Raw genomic sequence first — 23,544 nt, 5'->3', positions numbered from 1 at the left:
TATCAAACGCAACATTTAGACATTGCTAATATAATGACCAAATCTATTTCATACACCTCATTTATATCTCAATTTGCGAACTTTAGCATACATAACTGAATGGACAATGTTTGTACTGCAACTTTTTCCAAGATATACCTGAAATATTCTAGAAAATACATGATTCTATGAACTGACATTGTTAGGCAAATGTTACGATTCCTGGAAAGATCTTCAGTACATGTTGTGGGTTTCGTTAATGTAATTATTATTATCTGAAATGTGTAATTTGTTCATTTTTATATGCCCGCCCCTGATGTTATTAACATATTTTTATTGATTCATTTTCTGTTCAAGCTAACTATTCAATGAACATTTTGCAATAGATTTTAAATTAACTTTATGATTAGGTAGAAACTTGGGAAAATTTAAACATAGAACAGAACTGAATGACAACGCAATGTTTATTCCCTTTCTTGTTTTTCTGTTTGTTAATATATTCGAAAATAAATTCTATAAATTATACAATCGATTAGAAACTTTCCTTCCCAACAAATATTTCCATGTCAAATTCTTAACTCATAGAAAAGTCATTTAAAAATTGATTGCAAAATGACAGTGATACAAAACTAAAAAGCAGAAAATAAGCATTTATGTTTTTGATAGCGCTATGATGTCATAAGATTGAACTCCATTTGAAGATTTCATATGCACAATGAACAGAACTTGAGTAAGACAATTAAAATAACAAGGATGAACAGAACTTGAGTAAGACAATTAAAATAACAAGGATTTAATATCAAATAATTCCGCTAAATCATGGTCATAAAATTATAACCAAACGATTTATCTGAAAATAAATATAAACGATATTTCTGGCGAAGCAGCCGGAGGCAACTATTATTTTATAAATAATAAACAGTTGTATTCGTTTAACCATAGATAGTAGTAGAAAAATATTGATTTAAAAATTTCTTTTCTGAAGTTTGAGCAACGTGCTTTGTCTCATCAACACCTGTCTTTTAGAATTGCAACCATATGATGTCTGGAAAGAGAAAAGAATTTTGTTAAGTAAACATTGGAATTTTCAAACAAACACATGCACAAACCACATATTTACGAAAATCAGCGCAGATCAAAAGGTGGAAATGAATTTAATCTATATATCTACTTCAATCAGTGTTACTTTTATAAATAATATTATAATTTGTTCGTTTTCGTTATATAATTTCAGAACAAATATGGAGAATTACATGTCAGGATACCGAGAAGCGTGTCTTTGCATTTTTTAAGAATGGTTGATTAAAACGGCTAGGAGTTTAGGTATTTTACGGTCCTAGGCAATGCATGTTGTTATGTCCCTCTTTTAATAAGATGGTTAACATAGTTTCAAATTACAGCACATTTTTAACATAATGATTTATTTTGTTAATATTTTTATTTTATTAACTTTGTGAATATGTATTGTATCGGCAATTATGTTCGTATGCAATCTTATGTAAGTAGTCAATGGTTTTCTAATAACTAAGTGAATTTAAAGAAACAGACAGAAATCTGACTCATTGTACTCGCTAAAATGTTAATATTATCCTGATATTTTATTATTCATCGAATTTGCATATTTTTACAAACTTATTTTTTTGGCAACAGGAAACTAAAGTTTATTAATCAATCCTAGGCAACTGCCTAGTCTACCTGTTTGGAAATCTGCCACAGGTTGATCAGCAAACAGGTACGAAAGAGAGCAAAGTGACGGATATTGAGTGATATATCCTTTTACTGCTGATTCAGGAATGAATGAAAACAGAAAAATAAAAACTAAAACAAAATTATTTTTCCAAAATACATTTCAAAAGTAGCATACATAATTAGAGGTTAAAACAGAAAGAAGAATTTAACACGCCACGAATAAATATTTTAGCATTATTTTCCAAACACTCAATTCGTGAACCTATGGCAATAAAGAAAATAATAAAAAAAATCTTGATATTTATTCGTTGATGGACAGAAAAAGAGACATCGTATAACCGTTATAAAATTCAAAATGCAGAGAGAGATATTGGAATAGTTTTTATGTTCGTTTCATTATATTCATTCTATAAATATTAACCTGCTATCATTCTATAAACATTATCGAACCAGCCAGAGTGGTCTCTCCAAACTTTTCTCGCATACTCTCTAATAAATGGGTTAGCTCAGAGACGCCTTGCATGCCATTTGGCTACAATAATTACAAAATATTTTTTGGCGTGAATATAAAATTTTTACCGAATCTATCGTGTGATCCTTGGCAAGTGTTTTGGCAATGAATCCCTGGCTTCAGTTATATTGTCCAAAAATCGAATTCATGTTTTATATACGTTTTCTCAAGTGACTGAATTAAAAATCTGACATAAAACTATGCGTGTAGTCACAAAATCGCATATCAAATATATATATTCAAGTCATTCCGTTTTTGAGTCATCGCGTTTACATGTTTCTGAAAGTACAGACTGACATATAGTCAACCCTTCGTTGGATTTGGCTGAAATTTTTACATGTATTTATACTATAGATGTGAAATCTGTGCACCGGATTTTATCCATCTGCCTCTGTATGTAGTTGTCGTACTAAAGTGTATTCGGTAGCCGGACAGACAGACTTTCTTTGAGCGGATTTCGCTTTGATGAATACCAAATTTGATCTGTCCGCAAAAATGTCTTGAGTTATCTTTGTCCCAGACAGGCATTTTCTAAAAGTGTGTTTTTGAACTCAGATGGGTCTAAAAAGAGAAGATTCGTCAAATAGAAGTTCGTATGACACGCGAGTAAGAATAAAAATTGGTTGTCCATTTTAAGTATAAAAGAAAAAGGTAAATCACGTTTCTAAGAACTTTGAAGCAAAGTAACCTCACGTCTGATACTGATAGAGCAATGAATCATAGCTGAAACTTTTCATTTCTTTTTTTCAAATCTAGAGATTTACATACAAATCGATCTATGATTGTTTCCTGTAAACTGCTGATGCGATTATTTGAAGATATAGCACGTTTATAGATCATGCAAAAGTCGATAAAGCTGACCTCTGAAGGACATTGATTTTATGACAGTTTGAAATCATCTACAAGCTATTATTCTAACAATGTAAATATTTATATGTCTGGTTTGGACGATACAGAAGTAATAAAGCTCAACTGATATCAAAGGAAAATGTGCGTGTGTGTGGATCTTTGGCGCTCTAAAAGCCTCGATGTTGAACTTGGATTTACTGAATACGACAGAAATATAATTTGTAGGTTGGGAATGCTCTCGTCAGAGCGCATTTCTTAAAAGATTAATTAGAAAAAAAATTGAGAGATTTGGTTGTTTCTTATAACTCCCAAAAATGTGCTAGCGCAAAACTAATTTTTACGCTATATTATAATTCTTGAAATTTTTTTTTAATGATGCCAATTTTATTGTGTATTTTTTCTTGAAGTTTGACAAATTTATGAGAAAATATTTTTGCCTAATTTTTAAAAATAGTTTTAAATAATTTTTAATTCTAATAAGTGACAGTTTTTTTGTTGTTTGATGCCTTGAAATTCAAACCATTTTCATTATTTCATCAAATATTTAATCCCTTGATTTTCTTCCATTGTTGAAAGTTAAAAAGGGAAGATCTTGATTGCTAACTCTCCAGTTTACAACATGAATCAGAAAGCGAAATTATATTAATGCACCATTAGGAGATACATTATCGAGACTATTTCAGTTTTGATGGCATTATGATGCCATTGGACTTAAATATTAGGAAGGTTCATGTGCTATTGACCGATCAAGTGTAAGGCTGTGGAAATAGAATGGCTTTAATGCCTGTCACAATTTTAAAATTTAAAATTGTTAAAAGAAGCATGAAAATCAAGTTATGCATTAATAGAGTTAACTGAAATTAAATAAAAATAACATATTTTATGACCCAGCTGATCGCGATAAACGGCTAGAAAAACCACAAATGTATTAGCGTAAAATGAAAATTACGATATTAATCTAATTAATTTCCTGATTTTTATCTTAATTTAGATGATATTATATTCATTCTAAAATATTCTCTTATTTTCTGATCCAATTCCATTTTTCATTTAATTACTTTTAACCCGCGCTCTAGAAAACTGATGAATTCGGTACGTTCTCATGTTCTGAGAAAAGGGATTAAAACCCGAAATGCTTACCATTCTTTTAAAAATACCTAAATCTCCCTTTCCTAAGTCTACACGTGTCAATGAAATCCCTATCGAAATCTCATTATAACCAAAACAGAAGGGGAAATTCCGTTCTGTTTTGCATTTGTATCGCGATGTGGATATCAGATTTGCCATCGCGTCTTGTACATAATGTGACTCCCATGATGAAATAAATCGTTTCTTCTGTTTTGGCAGTTTCTATTCTTCTATTTCAGAAAAATTAATTACTGCGTTTGAGCGTTTGATATTAGAAAGAAAAATAATTTTAAGAAAACCTCGGATATAAAAAACAAGAATCATTTTCACCCTACGTGAGCCTCACGTGCATGAAGGCGAAATTAAAAAAGACAATGAAAAAAAAAAGTGTAACAGAATAAGGCCGTTATCTGATGAGACCCAAAATAGATACGCTGTGATTTATTTCAATCCTCCCCTCGAAACGCTTAGCGAGGGGTCAAAAACTCCGTTCTAGTTCGTCAAATGATAAAATAGAACCCCATCCACGTGTCATCTTCGTGGGCATGTTAAAAGACACGGGATTCAGCAACTGGAAGTACACTTCACAACACACAGACCTTGGTGTGATATTGAGTTCATTGATAGGGTACGTGTACGTACCCTTTGGGCTTTGTACAAGTATAATCGGAAAATATAACCTTTAGTACTGGCAAAGGAAAGTGTATCATGCATTGAGTACGTGATGAATTTTTAAGACGCTTTCCAAAGTGATAAAGTATTTGCGTTCAAATGAGTTGTTTACTTTTATGTACCGTGAAATTCGGATCATTCGAGATTTGGGAAAATAATAAACGCAAATAAAATCCAAAACTCTAATTAGTAAAAAATGGATCTAAAATTTTTACGGTTACAGAAAACGATAATAATTAAATCAAAAATCGGAATAGAAATTTATTTTTAATAACTATATATAACATTTATATTATAATGTTTAATACGTCATTAATAAATAATCAATAATTAATTTTTTAAATTAAAGCAATAATAATTATGATTTAATTTTTTATAATTTTAAAAATAGTAATTTCAATGGATAAGAAACTAAATTTAAATAAGTAATTAAGTTACTAATTTTCCTATGAGTTACTTTTTATAAAAATAGCGAGAATAAAAAATTTTTAAAAATAGGAAAGTGTTAAATACACACGGGAAATTTAATAATTGCACAATAAACTAAATAAAAAATACAGTTTACAACTTCAATGTTCAAATTCTTAAAAAAGTGAGAGAATAGCACCCCCCCCCCTTTTTGACTAAATGCCTTGAAAATGCGAAATTTTGAAGAATATAAATTTTAAAAAACTAAAAAATAGTCAAGTTCTACTGTAATTCGAGTATTCCATGCAATATTATAGTAAAAAAATAAAAACTAACGATTTAGTTGAATTTCTAATAAGATTTTTAATAACATAATTCAGCGCAGAGTTCGCAGTCTATTTTTTACGCGGTGGACTGAATTAATATTGTGGTTGCAGCATTTCCTGTGTCTTTTTTCTTCAGATAGTTAATTTCTTGTTTGCGGAAATTCATCTGGATTCATAAAAAAGAAATGCCGAATAATTAATTTTTGAAGTGTTTGTTGTTAATTTAGCCCTTCATTTTCCGAAGAGTCCTTTAAAACAAAAATGGACATTATTAGAGTAATAAAAGGAAAACCAAATAATAAGTTGAAAGCAATAAATGTGTGTTTTATAATTATCAAAAATTTTCTGTTTTATTTCAAAAATATTTGCTTGATTGAGTGATATTTTATCAACAACATTATCTGGCAGGTCAAAGGTTACCAACGAAATCCCTTATCTTTTTATCTTAATGTTTAATTAATGAGACAATGGACTTTACAATGAGCAAATGATGGTAAAAAAGGAAATTCTCTTTTTATTGCTATATCACCAAATTTGCATTCAACAAAGACAGCATTGTTCAGTAAATTAAATTGTTGTTCAATAAAATAAATTGTTCTATAATGAATATATTGTTCAATAAAATAAATTGTTCTATAATGAATATATTGTTCAATAAAATAAATTGTTCTATATGAATACATTGTTAATAAAATAAGTTTTTCAATAATTGAAAAAAATTGAGAAGAATAAATATAATGACTAATGACTTTTCCCCAAATGGTGTTCTAATTTGATTTAAATGCCTTAGCTGTTAATTTTTGAAGAAATTGCATAAAATTGATGATGAAGATTAACTTTAAAGGTAAACTAATTATTTTGTATTTTGAGTCCTTTTAGTTAGTTAAATGCCAATTTTAGTTCCGAAAAATAAGAAATTCTTATAAAAATTAAATGCTCGCACTCAAAAATATTTTTAGAAAATTAATTTTTAATTGGAATTACAAATTCATACCCAATTTCATTTTCCAAAAAAATTATATAAAATATTAAGAAAAAATAATAGAAAAAATTAACAATTAAATCGCCTGGAATATTAAATTTTTTTTTAATTATGCATTATAATCCGGCCTTTCTAAAGAATATTTGAAGGGAATGGGTCTACATTTGCGTTTCTTTGGAGAAAATCCTTTAAAAAGCAAAGGATAGAGTCTTCTTTCGCTAATTCATACTTCTCAGACATGTCATGCTAATCTAAAACCCACTTAATCACTGAAACCTTTTCAAAAGCTTTTAAAAGTAAAAAGTTTTAAGTGTAATAGCAGAGAAATTCTCCGAAAATTCTAGAATATCGAAGTGGCTTAGGAAATTATATCAAAGTTACTCTGTCTATGAATGATTGTCATCGCGACAGTGTGGAGGTGAAAATTAAGGTTGAGTCTTCATTGCAATCACTGAGTCGTAGGGAGGAACGTCCCTCCATGGAAGTGAAGGTAACTCAACCCTACATCCTTGATGTTTCCATCGGCAAAGCGAAAATCAAATGTCATAATGGAATTTTTTCATTCTCATGTCTAAGGTATTCTCCGATGAGAGCCGATACGAGTTAAATCCCGCAGATCAAATAAAAGATTGAATTATTTGTTTTGATTAAAGGAACTAAAAAAAGCACGTATTGAGATAGAGGTCAATGAAAGGATATCTTCCGCTTTTTGTTTCATATCCTTGAAATTTCATTTACTATTTCCTCCGTTTTTATCAACGTATTCTTCGCCGCCAGTAGAATGAAACGAAAATTCCTATCAGCACATAGTAACGGTTTTATCTCTGCATCTGAAAAGGAGTGGAAAGTCATTTTATCTCGAGGGTTAGAAAGGGTTCCTGAAAAGAGATATCTGCGCGGAAAAGACCTTGACGGGGGGGGGGATGTTCTCTTCGTGCTTTCGGAAATTTTATCCTGCTACTAGAAATGATGTGACATTGAAATGTTAATAGCGGATTTTGTCCACATCTTTTGCGATTACCAATGGCTTTTCATTGGAACACGTGGGTCAATGAATTGACAAAGAAGAGTCGTATATGATAAAGTTACACTCAATTCCCTTATAGTTAGAACCTAAAATATTTTTTATAATTTCAACATAGCAAACTTTCATAAGACGCACATTTGATTTACCCTCTATCGAAATTGTGCAAGTTAAAAACGCTCCAATGGCACATTCAATAAATTTCCTTTTAATTCCATCTTTTCAGGTATTCTCTTTTAATTCAAATTTTTGAAAACTGATTATTATTGCAAAATAAAAACCTCAAAGAGAAGAATATAATTCACAAATCAAATTTACATCATATTTATTGAAACTATTTAAATAATTGAAGTTTTCTGCTGGTGTATAACTTTAAACAGCTTGCGTCAGCCAAACTGTCATTCTTTCTTTTCTCTTGGATAAAATAAGTATGAGGGAAAAAATTTCATAAATTATTCAGAGATTTCGAAGATTCTCTACAATGTAGACATTCCTGAATCCGAAAAGAACATTTTCAAAAACCACTAAGAAATATAAAGTGGCGGAAAGATGAAATACAGTATGCGGTTGTTACCTTACAGGGCCGCGGTAGCCTGGTGTTAAGGTCTCGGAATAGGAGGGTTTCATGTTCGACATCCGATTCCATTAGAGAACCGTCGTGTAAATGGGTTTGATGCACGTTAAATCCCTCAGGACCAAATTTCCCCCCTTTGGTATGGTGTGGAATTTTGGAAAAGGGGATGCCAGCTCAGGCGTCCTCGTCCTCTGACCTGGGTTCAAAATTACGTACCAAAATAGCCCTAGTGTCGCCCTAAAAAAATGGGATATGACTAAACTAAACTTTTTGCCCCATTAATTATTCAGCTTTTCTGAATGTTTTGATTTCATTTCAAAATAAATATCAAAGTGATCCAATTTTGCTTCTTAATCTTTAATCTTTAAAAAAAAACCTTTTCATTTCATAAATTTTTGAACCCTTTGACTATGGATATTTTTACATATATGTTCCAGTAATAGTCAATGGGTTAGAGATATATTCAGTCAGTAGTCAAAGGGTTAAAATCAAAGTAAACTAACTGCTACTGAAGAAAACTACGGGAAAAAAATTTCTCAATTTTCGCAAAATATGTTCATGCTTTTTTACGCTGCTATTTATTCAATTTGATGAAAAAGATTCAAAAATCAATATCGTTTACTAGTAATCAAATATTAATACATTCACATTCTTGAATATTTATAAACAATATCCTATTACTTAATGGAACTTTATTAATTTTGAAACTTAATGGAATTTGTTGAATGTATTCATCATTTCAATAAGGAAAACATATAAATTTTCCCTCTCAGATATGTATGTGGCAACAGTTTCAATTACCACATCATTGCCTTATTGGTTAAAGATTGCACTCCGTATCGGAATTCAAAATATTTTAACTGCAACCATAACTCTGAGAATTAGATATAAGTTATCTATATAACACTCGAATGCATACTCTTCAATCTCTTGGTTTTAAGTTTCTTATCAACTCCTTTAAAACTACTGTTGCTGGGCGATTCTTTTTTATAAGCAAGTCGATTTTATCTTAAGGCTACAGTCATTATCTTATACAATTTTAATTCTAAAATTCTATTTAAAAAAATCTCGGGGGCAAAATTATTCTGTAATGGAATTTATTAAAATCATTTATTATTAAAAATTATCACTTATTTATTATTAAAAAAATCATATAAAATGTTCGCACATGATTTAAAAAAATTTAAGGAGTTATGAGACGATGAAAAATCCTGCATTAAAGAAATATTATTACATTTTTACTATCTGCATGATCATCCTATGCCATGTTATCTTGAAGCGATGGCGATCGAATGCCACATGCAAAGTTTTCAGAACATTTTGACATAGCCGGTACATTTTCAACCTATCACCAATATCACGGATTCTTCTAAATGTTACTTGTGAATAAATAGTCTACATTACAGGAAAGATTAATTGCAATTAATTTTGAAAAATTTAATTTTAGATAAATTCTCTAATCTAAATTCTATTACAGAAAAGTATGGCCACCATAATATATAGATATGTAAATGAAGGAAACTATAGCAAAAACAACAACAATAGAAAAACATAAAAAAAAAAATATTCTTCGGGCTTCTATCTCCCTTTTCGCGAAAAATGTAATTTCTTTTTTTTTTTTTTTGTTGTTGTTGTTGTTACCGATATGTTATTTTATCACATTCATTTTTTTTCCTTATATCTTCTATCATACCCGTAAACAGCGATTTGGAATATGCAACCTCTACAAATCATATAATTTTTGTTTCGACAACTTTACCTAGACTGCAAATGGCAACATTATAATAAAAATATTCTTAGAAAAACAATAAAAATATTCTTAGAATAATAATGTTTAAAAAGAAAAGTGGTTTTTTTTTTGAAAAATTATTTTAAACAAAAGCAAAATGATGGTTTATAATATTGCAATCGCTACAAATACACATTCCAGAAAAAAATCTGCGCAGAAGTTTAAGACCATCCGATCTCTTTACTTAATTGTACAAGAGATATTACACATTTTGCATTATATTATCATATAATACAGTGTTGATCATGTAATCTAAAATCCACGATATTAAATCAAGCATGCACCAAAACTGGTAGTCAATTTTGGAGGAGTAAAATAATAATAATTTTTAGTGGAATTCGAATAGTTTAATGTCATTAGTTTGAAGGAATTACAGGAAAAATAGAAAATTCCTGAAAATTTCCAGACCCTTATCTCTTTTATTTTAAGTTAAGGTATCCGACTGGATTGTAAAGATGCCTTTTCCCCCAAAAAAATTAATTTTTTACGGTCTGAAAATGAAGTCCAAACTTCGTAGATTCTAAAATAGACTCTGTTTTTAATATATGTAAGATAGAATTATCGATACACTAGTTTTAATAATACATAACAAATAAAAATGAAATCGAAAATAGTGGTTAACCGAAAATGAGTGATTTATTTTACTTTTACTGTAAAATTCTCTTAAAATAATATTTGATATGTTTAATTAACTCTCTACCTATTCAGCCGTAGTTTACTTAATTTTAACATTTCTGTTAAAAAGCGTAAAAAGTACATTTGTTTCCAACGCATTTGGATGAACTAATTTACAAGCACAACATCTAAACGCATTTTCTGAAGAATGAATATTTCACTGTGATTCATTCACGGAAAACATGGTATCTCAAAATCATTTCAATAAAATTTCATGAAATTGGTATGAATATATCGAAACCCTTTGAGGGTGTGATAGACAGTGGATTTTAAAATAGCCTTATTTAGACATGTTTTACAGACATTTTAAGTTCAAAATATGGATAAATTTTGAGAAAAAAATCATTTATATCAACTTTAAATGTTCATAAAATTTTTATTTATTAAAATAATTTTTATCTTGTGGTCTGTTACATTTTATGTACATTGAGCTATATATAAATGAAATAAAAATTAAATATTTCCATTATTTTTTAACCTACCCTGTTTTTTCTAATATTGAAAATGTTGCTAAATTTTCATTAAATAAGCAGTTGTTTCAAAAACTAAAAGGAATGAATGTTTTTTTTCTTCTGAAAGTGACTTTTCAAGTCTTTTTTTGCTATTTGGTACAACAAAAAATGCTTATGTATCATTTTTTTAAAAATTCGTCTCCGAACCTAGTCGGATACTTTAAATATCTAGGCTGTGGATCAATGTCTCCTAAACGATGACAAAAACATCCAAAACCGATCGATATATCATTTCTGAACCAAATTAACCTGTGACCTACATACAAGGGCCGTGATTAAAAATGAAAAACTGGCATAAATTGATAAACGACTCATAGCAATCTGAAAATGACATGTTTATGACATCTCGATCCATCCACTCCAAACGAATGAGAAGAATTCCCGCATTCCAATATCGTTTTTACCCTCTGTTACCAAGAATAACGCGACCTTCGTGAGCAGAGAAGTTCCGTTATCTGCATACACTTTACTGATATTGATTGAACTCACATAAGCATACGTATGTGAGTGTCCGATTCGTGACGACACGCAAAGACGCACGCTGGTGATCTCTTGTGAGTCAGCCGCTGAGTGAGAGAAAAAAATGGGAGCACTCTCACTGAGGAAATTTACGGTTTTGACTCACGTGCAAAATTCGTGGATGTTTGTTTCTGTTTACCGAGAAACAATGCGCCGGCACGCCGGTTTCACGTGGTCCCGTTTTAATTTGTCAGCGCGGATGGTGACGATGTCGATGAGGTGATTTTGATATCGAAAGCGATAAAGGATTGGTTTATTTTATTTATGGGTGATTTGATTATCACCTGAGAACGCTTCCTTATTTGTAGATATGAAGTAAAATTTGATATGTAAATTTTTGAAGATTTCTGCTTATCTTTCTAAAATTGTCATGATTTTTTAAAGTGATACGGCACGTTTTTAGGTTCGACTGTACTGAAACGTTGTATTTATTATCTCTCAAATCTTTAACCTTCACTTACCGCAGCTTTGCGATAGACAAGATATAACTGAAAATTTGTACTGAAAATTTTCAGCGATATTTTCATGGAATGTTTCTTGCTTTTTCACAGCATTGTTTTTAATTTAACTAAAATTTCATTTGTAAGTCTATTATAACAGAGTATTAAGTAGGAGTACATTTGCTTGGTTGTAAGGTATCAATTTTGGAAATCCGGGACACAGGTCCACTAAAAAATATCCTATAAATAGAGCTGGAATATATGAAAATATGAATTAACACTAATTAAATCACATAAGAATTAAATATGAACTAACGTTAATTAAACGGAAAATAGGGATTAAACATCACCCTTCAGCTATTGATTAGTTGATGTGTCATTCTCTTCATTCCAAAACAAAAAAGTTTCGAAGTAAGAGGTCTGTTCCCAAATAACGCTTGCGTTTCTTCTAAACGGAACGTTAATATGAATATACTATGATAATTTAAGCCAAACATTTAACATAAACAAACGGAGAGTTAGGCAATTTTAGTTGAACTAATATCCTGCTTTTAGGTAATACAGAGGTACTTTCACAGTACTCTTCGTTTTGAATCATGGTCAAATGATAAGACCGACAAATGAATCGACAAACTCTCCCCACATTTCAATGGCACATCACTGGAAGGATGCTGACCAAAATTTAAGGTGAAATAAACTTGTGAACAAGAGTTTCTTTATTTTGGTAGAATCGGCTTTCGTACGTTCTGCTCCCGAAGAATTCCACCAGAAAATCTCGTCTTTTGGACCTATTCTTGTCATCTAATTCATATTTGAAATTGTCCAAGAGTTGAAATTAGAATTGTTCTGATTAACTCATTATAGCTGCCTATTTTATTTAAAAAATGCAATTAAACAAATAGACCAATAGCACCTGAATCAACAAGAAGACTGGGAGCAAAGTGAATATATAGGGTTGGAATCAATTATTTCCTACACCAAAATTAAAGCTAATAGCATTTCTTTATTGATAACATTGCACAGATTGGTGTTATCAAAGCTTTAGAAGTACATGAAAATAATAAATTATTAAAGAAAGTAGATCGAAAATGTAGTAGATGAATCTTCTTGTTTTAGATTTCTCTGAGTCCGAAAAGCACATTTTTGAAACGATACTTTTTTTTGTCTACCCGATAACTCTAAAATACAACTAGATACAGACATGAAGATTACTATGTAAATTTTTCATTCATTTTGTTTTTATTTATTGAACGAATCTGCATTTAAATTACTTTCTTTAATTTCAGTTTTCCAAATTTAAAGTTATTTTTTACGTATATAAATGGCCTGTCAAAATGTGTGTGGAAAATTGAGATACAGCAAATCAAGGAGATAAGATAAATATGAAATGTTAACATTTTGATTCAGCGTCCATTGAAATTGTACTATGTTGAAATTCCCTGCTAATATTTTTATTAAACTAATCAAAGAAAAATAACTCATTGCATATTTTAACATAAAACTCCAATAACATAATTAATTTGTATATGGGTTAACACAGAAATTTTAAAAATAAACAAAAAAATTATGCAAAGTAAATTAAAAACATTATTTCTTTAAGAGCTTTTGATACTTCGCATATCTGAAAATAAAATGTACTGCAATCGTAAAAAAAAAAAAAAAAAAAAAAAAAAAATCTGATTTTTCATTTCTTAAATCTCTCTGAGTACGAAAGAAGGCCTATGAATTCTATACTACAAAAAAGCATGTACGAAATCCGGCATGTGACATTTTCATCAAATTTTCAAACTGTTGCCAAATGTTTGACTAAATCCAATCTCAGAAAATGTGTCTATTGTCCGTTCGTATCCATGTGAATACTAGAAGCCAAAAATGTAAATAATTAGATGGGTAAAATTAAGTATACAGATTTATTATTTGAAATATAGATTTGTACGAAATTTAGGTTCGAATATCTAAACAGTTGATGGACTGCTTGTTTATCGGGTGATTATTATTTGAGAAAATATATTGCAAATAAATAAAATTATATATTATTTGCGAATATATAAAAACGGTAACTGGAAAAGCAAAGACGTAAGCAAATTAAATTTGGCATATGGTCTTATCGCATCACTACATCAAAGCTTGAACCCAGTCGATAGGAAAAAAAGACACTCGAACACCCTATTCAATTTTCTTTAATGTGCACTGAATGCATCTTAATGCATTACTTGGGCATGAACACCAAGGGGAGATGTATTCCGCTTGTTTTATCTTCAGCTGTTTGCGAATTATTGCATTTTATATACTTTGAATCAGAAGTTTTGAATCTGCTTGTAAATCTCATAGAGCTTTTTTATTTCATTGCTTATTTTTTTAGCCTCTTTTGATGGGAGAGTTCGGCTTTATCCTAAAGATTGTAATTAAGTAAAGATTGTAATTAATTTAATTCTTGTTAAAGACCAAGAATTCCATCTACATATTCACCAGATATTAAATTTTTTTTCTCTTTTTAGCATTTTATCCTAACCATCTTTGCTACAGTATGCAACTTAGCTGAATGCACATTGACTACATGCATTACTTGAATGTATAAAATTCCATTTTGTATGTGTGTGAAAAATTTGAATATCTAATCAGGGTCATCGATAATCTATAAACAAAACTCAATGGCCAATGCCATAAGACAGTAATACTTGAATTTTGACTGATCAATTAATAAACAGGTTGGTATTTGTCTTGAAATCCAAGACATGATATTGAATTTTTAATTTGATTCTTGATACCGCATTTTGACTTCGAAATTTGATCTTCTCTCGCCTTCTCCTCTTGCAGATTAGGATTAGAAATCCTGACAAAATACTATCTTTCGACTATATCATGCATTGTTATCAAAAAATAATTTCTAGAAATATTTTATTTTGATTAATATAATAAGAATATGTGAGTTTTATATTAAGAGAAAATAAATGTAAAAATGTAATTTGGCTTATACCGAGCCCTATTTCTCATAAGAAAGGATACTCTTGAAAGTAAAATTATTTTTTTCCTTCTTTCAGCTCGCGCCTCCCCCCCCCCCGACTAGATACTGGGGAGTTTGACCTTATTCCGTTTGTGGGCGGATCTTTAATACAGGGCTTTAGCGGAGTATAATAATTTATTTTATTCCCTTCACCATATTTAGCCATAACAACATGAAATAATTTATACATATTTCGTGATTCCGAAGTCAGTTCGAAAGTATTGTAATGGTAATTGAACCTTATTTCATAACGGCATGTGATACATGTGGTTCAATTATTTTATCAAAAACTATGGCTTGTAAAAGATGATAGGGATGCTCTTATTTCTTCACAACTCTCAAATGCCAGTCAGCATTTAAACAAATAAGTAGAAACAAAATTCCAACATGTGTTGCATCGATTTTAGATGGTGTCATTCAATTACACGGATTTGCAGATGCATCATCTCTTGGTTGCGCTGTCATAGTCATTTATCATTCCCAAGAAAAAAAGAGATGCTATAAATGTAAATCTTATAATCTCTAAGGCTAAATTAAGAAAACTAAATTTAGTTATATTAATTAAGAAAGCCGAACAACATGCATCATGGCTGTTACACCTCTCTTTGCTAACAGTCTCAAAGCGTAAAACTCTTTTAACTCGAGTTCTATTTTTAAACCATCTTCCTTGAACGGAGCACCGCTGGAGTATTTTAATATTTAGACTAAGCTAAAGAAATGCTTTATTCTGAAAAGAAGAGTTCACAGCTGTTATGAGATTTCTCCTGCTTTGGCTTCAACTCTGTCTGAATCAGGCAAGTTTATAGTGTTGAAGGTTGCAGTTAACTTCACCATCCAGTTGCTACACATCTTAGCAATTGTTGGCGAGTATCAACTGGATATCCGCCACTTGGGGAGTCTCGGAGTTTGTAAAGGTATTTGTACTCGGAAAAATTTATTTTTGGCCATCACACCATTCACGAGTTTGGCGATGCGGAATTATCTGGAAGCCTCGTTGCGTCATTGTTTAACCCTTCTGTTTTGTTTGGATTGGTTTATGAAGTGGAGGTTTTTGTTGTGTCTCGAACGAACAGTAATAAATAAAATATCATCCCCTAAAATATATGCATGTCAAGACTAGAGCTGGGCGATGACGAAACTTCATCATCGCGATATATCGTCTAACACTTATCGATATTTTTCGATATGTCGTGATATCATTACTTATTTATAGCTATTAAAAGTTTTAAATAGCATCTTTTAACATATTAACTGATCTGAACGACTCCAAATAAAAGGAAGTTTCGACTGATATAATAAAAATATTTGTCTTCTTTTGAATAAAAATTGTTCGAAAATAATCTTTTAAAAACTCTTTTAATAAACTGTGTCAATATCAAAGCAGTGTCTACATATTCAAATTTATAACATTGCGTTTAAAACAAATATTTTTATATATTAAAAAATGACAGCATTTATAGAAATATTAACAAAAATTCTGTATGGATGTCAATAAGAATGAAGAGCAACAACAAAAATAAACAACAATAATCAAAGGAAATCAAAAAACCAAATTGTGAATATCGATTTATTATATCGCGATTTATCGTGAGCCATTAGGCGAAAGTGGAAGTATAACGGGAATTTTTTTATGCGAGTAAGCTTGAGTGTGAAAATGCGAGCTGCGAATAAAATTGTGAATTTAATCTGAATGAATCCTTTTTGCTTTTAATTCTGAAGATGAATATTTAACGATTAAACAAAGGACAGTCAACAACCTTCTGATAACCGCAATTATTTTTCCATAATGGTGTCATTCAGTTAGGGAACAGTTTATTTTAAAATGGCATGCTCGAAACAAGTATTTTTATATATTAGAATATGATAGTATTTATAGAAATATTAACAAAAATTTAATACAATTCTGTATGAAGTTGAAAAAGAATGAGGAGCAACAAAAATAAACACTAACCGATAACCAAAACGAAATCGAAAAAGCAAAAATAATTGTGAATATCGATTTATTGTATCGCGATTAATTGTGAATTATTATTCATGACCATGATTTCGATAGATCGATATTTTTCAAAAACTGGCATCGAAAAAAATCGATTTTTTTCGATAAATCGAAAATCGGCTCAGCCTTAGTCAAGACTGGGATTGGCAAATACAATAAGTGATTATTTTTCTAACGAAGAGTGAATACACTAGCGCGCTTACCATAAGGAGTGAAATTTCTAGCAATTCTGCGAATAACCAAAAACTGTCTTCTAAAAAAAGTTACATCTAGAGAAGACGTTTGTTTAGATTAGCAGCAACAAGAAAATAGAAAATTATTTCTACATGGAAGACCTCATGATTCAACAACGGGTAGTCAAGAATATTTATTTATATATTAACCAGTTAACTATTTTTGACAAATATACACGACATGGAAAATTGCAACATTTTGCATTATGACGAGTTTATTCGTCAGGAGTAATAAATAATGACAATTTGCAGTTTGAATCACAATTTTAGTAAAAACTGAAGCATATTCGTAAATTTCAAAATGTTTAAAATATTTTGAGGTCAAGTCGAAATAAAAGGAACAAATCGAAGATTATTAATAATCATTATAAAAAAACCCATTTAATATGAATATTTTTTAAATGTATCACTGCGTTATATTAGTCATCCTGGAAGCAATTAGGTAAGCATCAGTTGTTTTAAACTATGGCGTTGTACTGTTTTGCTTAATGCCATTCTCTAACAGAAAATTAAAATAATAAATTAATTTTTTTTATCTTTCTTTTCTTTCATATGCAAAAGAATGTATGTTAGTTTAAGTAAATAAATAATGTGATTATTGAAATAAAAAATTAAAAATCATTCCATTACAACATAATTTCATATTACACATACTCTGTGTTTGACGAGTATACTCGTCATCGCTAAATTTTTATGACACAATTTAGAAACGCATTTTCCGAAGAAGCCGAAACAGGTAACTGGTTAAGAATGAATGGAAAAAGAACGAAAGAAAGATTTAGGTGCTAGGAATTCTATCTACATCTTTTATTCAGTAAGATAAATAAAATTTAAAGGTAGAAATTCAGCGAGGAAATATGCCCAAATTATGCAAATAGTTAAGATGTTCTGTCAATTTTTTAAAAATGTTTTTATCCTTATATTATTCCAAAAAGGATGACGGTTTCCTTGTATTTATATCACCAACAGAAAAATAAAAATGAATATGAATTTATTTTGTTGCATAAATCATGAACTTTTTAAATAATTAACCTACTACAAAAATGGTATCCCTTAAGAATAGTTTTCAATTAAAATTACTCCATTTAGGATTATTTTTAAGAAATGTTTTAACTTCTAACGTAAAATTATGTATATAATTCAATTTGTCAAGACATTGTTTTTATTATTAATAAGATTAAAGGGCCTAGAGCAATCAACTTTAAATGAAAAGTTTCGAAAATAATGCAAATTTAAGCAAAGAAATATGGTATTCAATTTCCAAAAACCGTATATGATTTTCACAGCTAGCCTAATTGTGATTTGTATTACTATTTAATTACTAAAGATATACGTATATTCATTGTGGAATTTACAAAGCACAAAATTTAAGTTATTTAACTGCTTATTGTTATTAAATTTTTAACTTAATTTTTTAAACTTTATTTTTTAACTTAATTTTTTAAGCTACCATTACGGTTTCTTTCTTCTTTCATTTTCAATTCGAAAGTAGATAAATCAAGATTCCAATATAAGCATTTCTTCAACATTTTATAGGATGAAATGTTTCTAACATTTAACATAAGACAAGTTTTTGTTTATTCCTTTAAAAATCTAATTTAACCTAAGGTATCCGAGTAGATTCGGAGGGGATTACTCCCCCCCCCCCCCAAAAAAAAAACAACAACAAATATTTGAATATTTATATGATATTTTTTTATTAATATAAGAATAAAATGAATAATAAAAGTGAAATTATTTAAATATATGTGTAGCTTTTGAAGAAAAAGCATATTTTGATACAAATTTTAGAATTTATTTACAAAAAAAACTGGAATTGTTCTTGAGAAAAAAAAGTTGTTAATGAGCTTTTCATTATTCTTTGTAACATTACATATGTAACATTACATATGTAATGTATGTCTTAAAGTGTAACTAAGTGTTATTTAAGAATTATATTCAAAAATAATTTTTTTTGTGTGCATTAAATATGAATTTTGTATGAAATTTTGGATTTTTTTCAACAATAGTTACATTAAACAATCTTAAATCTACTTCTAGAACTTTCAACATCAAATCCATAGTTCAGTACATTTTGCATAACATAACGAGCACTAATTATAAATTTTATCAAGATATCTTGATTTTTTTTTGAGATATGGCAATACTCGTATATTAAAATTATGAAAAAACTCGTCTTCAGAAAAGGTATTTAATTTTTTTAAATGCTTAGAGATAAGCATCACTTAAATGTCAATAGTTTGCTCTAGCTTGGCTTCTAATTGACACAGAGACGAAATAAAGATATCACTGAAAACAGAAATGTATCTATTATTTGAAACTGCAAAAAAGGTTCACATTTTTTTCATCCAAATTTATGTTTCCAACCTATTTGAGTATCTTAAAGATATTAGATCAATATAATTTGATTGTTGGAGGTGAATTCAAACAAAAATAAATTTAATTTAAATAATTTACTCTTCGGATTAAAATCAAATTAACAGATTTGTTGATGAACGTAAAATGAAACTTTGACTTTCTAATGACTTTGAGCATTCGACCCTCATCACAACTGGAATTTTCAATCTAGTATCTGTCAGATTTTACTTGGCTATCTGCAATGCTGACATTTAAAAATAAATATGCGCAGATATGAAAATAGGATTGCGATATTTTCTATGTCAGTTTTGACCTCAAAGTTATTTTTAATTTTTAAAAAATTACGTCAATCACGACATAAACGTGTATCTTCTCTTAGACGTGTTCAGTTTACGAGCATTTTAAAAACAAGACCAAAAACGTGCAACTTTAACACCTGTTTCAGAAAAATCAAACAACATATATTTAATTTTGATGCATGTCTGTCAATCTGAAAACCTTTTCTTAGGAACAAAAAGGAAACACTCCATAGACTTGTCTACAACAGCTCTGAGGGGCAAGGGAAAGGCGTTATATCCTGACATTATTTTCAATAAAAACACGTTTTCTTTAAAGCGTGTGGTACACTTGTACACGTGTCTGATTTAAAAAGAAAAATAATTTTAAGGAATCTAGCACCTTGAAACTACTCCTATTTACAAAGAGGAGGAAAAAATTGCAGCATTTCCCATCGACACTGAACCAATTTTCATCTTACAAAATCCTTAAAGAATAGCTAGTTTATTAACAGAACGAGGAAGATTATATAAGGCTATTTTTAAATCTTAAAGTCTAAATTGAATGCCTGTCTCTGATTGATAAATGTCAAGGTAGACACAGAGGAAATTTTACTATCCATGAACCAGAGGTTGCATCCGTTGAAAAAGACATATTTTTGTCACCTTAATTTCATTTACCATGTCGATCAATCAGTGCGCAGAGTTTCTTTGATCGACGTTTGATAAGAAAAGTACACTGACAGACAGAATAAATGATTTGTGTCTCAAAAGATCTAAATAAAGGTGGTCTTCCTTTGAAAAACTGCAAATAGCTAATCGAAAACAAAAAGAGAGGTAGTTTCACTACTGTCTTATACACTCTATTAAATTCATCAATAATTTTTTTTCTCTTGAAATATCAAAGTTCAAATGCAAACTAGATAGGTCTAAGACCTTTGATGACTATTACTTGTCTTGCTTTTGATATTTAAATTACATTCCGGCATTCTGCAACATGTTGGAGTCTTTCATGAGCAAATGGCTAAGAGTCAACGATATTTCTAGAGTTGGAATTACTTTGATATTTAGCTTTGTCGATATTTGTGAGTTGGTATTACGTTGATATTTAGCTTTGTCAATATTTACCGAGTTACTACGAGCCTTTGATACAAATAATGAGCAGAGTTAAATTGAGTAATCAAGAATACCACTGAATGGACACTCATTGCCAACACACAAATGAAAATTTTTCATTGGTAATGGAATCTGAAGATCAGGCATAAATATTCTCAGTGAAATTTAGTTTGAAGTTTGAAGTAAGTGTAGTGTTTTAGTTTGAAGTAAGCTGTAATTTAATTTTTTATTATTTGAAAACATATATTTTTCAGAATTATACCATTTGACTGAACGTAGCATCACTAAATAAATATAGCGTTCATTTCAAGGAAAATTATTGAATAACTTTAAAAATATTTTTTGAATCAAAATAAATTACCATATTCCAATTGAAAATATAATTATCTCACATTAAAAATTAAACTATTTTCTTTGTTTGAATTTCAGAAATTGAAATGATCAATGTAAAGAAAGAAAATGTTCTTGATATTTTAATGTTATTTGAGATTTTCTGTCATTAATATGCGCTTGGTCATGGATCATGATGGCATGCATGTTTCTTCGTGGATTTTTCATAAGAATTTTCCCGCTTATTTTCATGAAATTATACAAATATAAACAATTTGACATTTTCTTTTTAAAGTTTAGAATTTTATGAATATATAGGCTAGTGTGATAAAAAAAATTTCTAGGATTATACACTTATCAAAACGAAATTTTCTTAAAATCTCACATCAATAACATTGAAACTTTTGACAAATCCAATTAAGTCACAGTAAACAATTTTTCATGTTGTCATGCATGTCTTCGTGGAGTTCTATTCAGTTTTTTCTTGTTTATTTTCATAAAACCATACAAATATAAACAATTCGATATTATTTGCTTTTTAAATTTTAGCATCTTATGAAAGTATGAGCGAGCGAAAAAAATATTTTATATTTTTTTCTAGAATTACAGACTTATCTGGAACGATGTTTTCTTAAAATCCCACATCCATAATATTAAAACTTTTAACAAATTCGATTAAATCACAATAAACGATTTTTCAACGATTAAATACAAATAAAGATTGCCAAACATGATCAGCAGTTTTCCACCATCACGCAATACCCATTCAAATATCAATTACGTGTTACTCATGCCACTCACCGTCTTTACACAATCAAGGTTCAAAGCACGTTCCCGGCTAAGATTCCAACAGCAATAATAATAAAAAAAAGATTAGAAGTAGACCCTTGACCGGAAGCCGGTCATTCTGACCATGACCGGCAACCAGGTGGCTGGGATGGGGCTCACCTTGGACCCCGTTGACCGGCCAGTGACTATTTCGAGAGCAAGGTCTTTCTCTTGACCCCCTTCCACAGTGACCCGCTCACGAAAAGGTTTTAAAAAGGGAAAGGAAGCGCGCTGATGTAATTGCGATGGAAAATACCTGTCGGGTAAATAAACAAAAATCACTCCTATCTGGAACACTTGATTAAAAGTGTAAGTGGGGAACTGTTCCCATTCCGCGAGGAAGTGGTGATTTCGTGGATGGCTTTCGCTGATTTGAGGTAAAGTAGTGTGTTTCGACTTAAGTTAATCGTTGAGAACGTTTTGCTATAATTAATCGTTTACAAATAGTCCTTATTGCGTATTTTGTTAATGAATTTTCAGTTCCTTCTAAAACACATATGCAGTCTTATTGGAAATATTTGAATCGTTAACAAATAATCATTGTTGCGTATTTTGTTAATGGATTTTCAGTTCTTTCTATAATACTTCTTCCGTCTCACTAGAAACGATTGAATTTCTAGTAATATATTTCCTCCTATCAAAAAACTATTTCCATTTTAGTAAAAAAAAATCCTGTTTTTCAGTCTTTAGAACGTTTGATTGGTTTATTAGTTTCAAAGTTAGACGAAACCTATTTGGGGGTGGTTCCTGAAATTTGCAGCGAAGCTTGGAAGACAAGGACCCCTGAAGCAATGCCTTACCAAATTTCAAAAAATAGCAAATTCAGAGTGCAGTAGACCCGCGAAAATAGTAAATAAAATGAACTTTCGAACTAAATCTACCAAGAACTCTACCACAAAATCATGGACTGCCACCCCGATTGGCTGGAAAGTTGAAGATCGAAACAAATTTGATTCACCGAGCAGAGAAAAGTATTAAATAAATAAAATATTTTTTTAAAAATATAAATCGTTTAAGAAACTATGAAACTGATATTCAGACGCAATCAGCACCCAAGAAAAAGTTTGGTAATGAAAAATCACAAGCTACCAAGGAACGGATCACAAATTCAATAATAATAGTTTCTATTAACGTGAATTTCTTTTTTCTTTCAATGACCAGATGAATGGAAAAAACAGGTGCGTACAATTTTTCTTCGTTAAATATCGTAATTTGAGATTGATATCCATGAAGTATTAAAAAATTATTTGTTTTTGTTAATAGCAGTTAATAAATAATAACTCATTTTAAAAACATAATAATAGATTGTAAAAATATTGATTTTCAA

At 29.8% G+C, this 23,544-nt stretch overlaps 1 long non-coding RNA gene across 1 annotated transcript in view; it reads right to left on the bottom strand.

Moving 5' to 3' along the window:
- Positions 1–792: 792 nt before the first annotated feature.
- Positions 793–23,544, bottom strand: part of LOC129962653 (uncharacterized) — an 84,900-nt gene continuing 62,148 nt past the window's right edge. The window contains exon 3 of the long non-coding RNA XR_008783937.1: positions 793–1,024. This is a non-coding gene — a long non-coding RNA (uncharacterized LOC129962653). The remainder of the gene's footprint in view (positions 1,025–23,544) is intronic.

Source organism: Argiope bruennichi, chromosome 3 (assembly GCF_947563725.1).
Source record: "Argiope bruennichi chromosome 3, qqArgBrue1.1, whole genome shotgun sequence".
Taxonomy (NCBI): Eukaryota; Metazoa; Arthropoda; class Arachnida; order Araneae; family Araneidae; genus Argiope; species Argiope bruennichi.
The sequence above is the reverse complement of the archived record's forward strand: the minus strand, read 5'-3'. Positions and strand labels throughout refer to the sequence as shown.